The sequence below is a fragment of the Pyrus communis genome, chromosome 16 (assembly GCF_041283825.1).
Source record: "Pyrus communis isolate YQ-2024b chromosome 16, ASM4128382v1, whole genome shotgun sequence".
Classification (NCBI taxonomy): Eukaryota; Viridiplantae; Streptophyta; class Magnoliopsida; order Rosales; family Rosaceae; genus Pyrus; species Pyrus communis.
The window spans coordinates 26,597,126-26,600,088 of record NC_142580.1 but is presented as its reverse complement, the minus strand read 5'-3'; the positions used below and the strand labels follow the sequence as shown (position 1 = coordinate 26,600,088).

Below are 2,963 nucleotides of genomic sequence, written 5' to 3'. Positions count from 1 at the left end.
TCTATTAGGCTCAAAAACCAGTCTAGACTACACAGCGAGGAATACATTCAAGCTATGTGTTAAGGGGTTGAAGATTTGGATGTATCTCGAACTGAAGCCTTAAACAAGATTCAAGAAGGGAGGAGAGTTGTTGCCCGAGCTTATAATAAGAAAGTAAAGTTAAAAACTTTCAAGGAAAGAGAGTTAGTATGGAAGGCAATTCTACCCTTAGGAGCTCAAGTTAGAGGTTTTGGGAAATGGAGCCCTACTTGGGAAGGTCCTTTCATTATCAACCAAGTGTTAGATAAAGGTATTACTTGGTAGATTGAGAAAGAAATTTGCAAAGGCATCCAGTCAATGCTAAGTTTTTTTAAAAGATATCGCCTAACTCTATGGGATATTAAAGACTGCTATATTGAAGAGGTTTAAACCTTTTGAGGAAAGCTAAAGTGAGTTCATGCATTTACCACAGTTAAGCTTCAAAGAACAAAAAGACAAGTTGATATGAAGAAGGAAGTTATTTCATTTCATCAAGAATGGAAATTACAAAATTTTAGCTCAATAACTTTACATCTCTTGCCAGAGCAGCTATTCTAGAATGATATGTTTACATGATTATAAAAATCTTGCCAGGTTCCTTTAAGTGCATGTTAGTGTTAGGTAGTTAGGCTTTAAAGTCTTCAACTTCCTGGTTCACCTTTTTCACTTCTTCTATTTTCTTGTAAAGTTAACTTGCTAGGGTCATCTTCTCAGCCTTCAAAGTAGAAAGCTGATCCTCCAACTTTTGAATTTCAGACTCTACCACCACAATCCTATCTTCCATGGTTGATCCCTCCTTTACCAGTTGTTGAAGTGTGGCTGAAGTCCAAGTGTGTTTTTCTTTATAACACTTCACTCTGTTGGATGCCTGCTCTGCCCGTTGATGTTGATCCTCAGCGCTCGCAGGTTCTCAAAAAAATTAAGAAAGGACTCGTACTGGACCTTCTACATTAACTGAGCCTTGTAGAGCTCAATCAAAGCCTTCTCAGCATCTTAGAGAGCCTTGAGGCTGAAGAAAGCTGTGAAATCTCTCCTCATCCAATCCCTAAAGACTTGGCGCGCATTTTGGAGAAGTTGGGGTTCGGAGACCTTAACTTAGTCCTGATTTGCTCGAGCTCTCTAACAAGCTCGAGCAAAGAGGCTGTTGCAAGAATGGATGCTAGAGGTGGGGGCATTACCCCAACACCTTCAGAGGCAATAGCGGAAGAAGCAGCTTCAGATGGAATCGAGGGAGATTCTTGTTTTAAACTAAACTAGTTTAATGTAAGGGTAACAATTCTTGTTTAAACTCGTCTCATTAAATATTGTAAACTTAAATGATGAGTCCAAGGAATATGTAATTAGGAGAATGTGATCTGAATAAGCTAGATTCATGAAACCATTCTCTTTCAATGTGATCTAAATAATTTAGATTCATGAGACCATTCTCTTTCTTAGACATATCCTAAACGTTCCTGGTCATAGGATTGCCAATTGGGCATTGACCATCCAGATAGATCAAGACATGTTGACTTTCATCCCTGCTCGACGGGTGGGTCTTACAGTCATGCTCCCTTCTACCTTTGCACTCAAGGGCAATATGTCTTATTTCTCAAGAAAGTGGCTAGTCTCAAGTCATTGGTGCGAATGACACCAAGACAAGTATGTAGGTACTTAATAGAGACTGAGTCCACTGACACAATCAACGATGAGCTCTCATACTCATGTGACATGAAAACTCATGGTTGGGATAATGCAAAGTAGTCATTTAACTTGAGACATCATAGTTGTCTTGTGGTTAGGTCCTTAGTCTTTGTATGAATGAGATTTAGGAAGTCGTTCCAAATAACATTCAAGGTAATCATATTAACAAGAGAATCGCATTGGATAGTAGACATGAATAAATTATCAACCAAACAATGTAATAAAGGACTATTGAATTAGAGAAAGACCATATTGCAATGTAATCTCAAACTAAATAAGTTCTCCAACCTCTTCTGATGAGCTTAGGTAGCCATGATTGAAGGATCCAACGAAGATGAGTATGGATAATTAGATAGTTTAATTCCTTATGTTTATATTAGTTTTTAATATGTTAATTAATCAAACGAATAACTTCGTTTTAGATCTCAAGTTAGTTTTGGGCCCCGCGGTCCAAATGGGCATTGAATGGTCAAGCCCATTAGACTAAGTTGTATGAGAACTTAAACACAAAAAAGCACAAGGCCCTCTAACTCAAGGAGGCCAACCATAGAGAAGAATGGGTACGAATTAGTCTTACTACAACTTATGTCACTCACTTGTAAGGGGCTATATAAGTGACTTTATGTTGGAAATATGCCCTAAAATATAGGAGGCTGGCCACACCATGGGAGTTTTAGCTACCAATCTTTGCTCCCATGGTCACTCATCTGCTTCCTCAACCATCCTTGGTATCGAAACTTATAGGCCCTCTCCTTTGGAGGCTTTTGGATTCTCCACTTCTCCACCAAAATTCAAGAACACATGGGGCCAAGAAGCAAGTTTCCTCCATCCATATCCATGGAGCCAAGGAGCAAGAAAGCAAAGGAAATGAGGCCCTCACATGGGTGAATTTCTTTTGCTAAGCAAAGAGGTGCTTCAAAGGTATAAAAGTTTCTCAACTCTCCTTATGTTTAGAGGTGACTCCTGGTTCACCACCACTACTAGGTTTTGAATTTCATAATTTAAGTTTTGTTTTAAAGTGCATATAAGCATGCTTCCACCATTTAATTGTTAAATGCATGCATTATGTTGCTTAAGGAACTTAGTTTCTCAAATAATTTCCTCCACTTTATAACCTCACACTTCATTAGGGTTTCAAAGAGGCAAAGAGAGAAAACACAAAGCTCTCTCTACCCTCTAAGAGGCCTGCCACCATGGGAGGAAATAGCCAATAATCTCTTCCTCCCATGTCACACATCTTCTTCCCTCAACCATGCTAGGTG

At 38.9% G+C, this 2,963-nt stretch overlaps 1 pseudogene; it reads right to left on the bottom strand.

The window, feature by feature from the left end:
* Positions 1-643: 643 nt before the first annotated feature.
* On the bottom strand, positions 644-1,193 carry LOC148690207 (uncharacterized; annotated as a pseudogene).
* Positions 1,194-2,963: the final 1,770 nt, after the last annotated feature.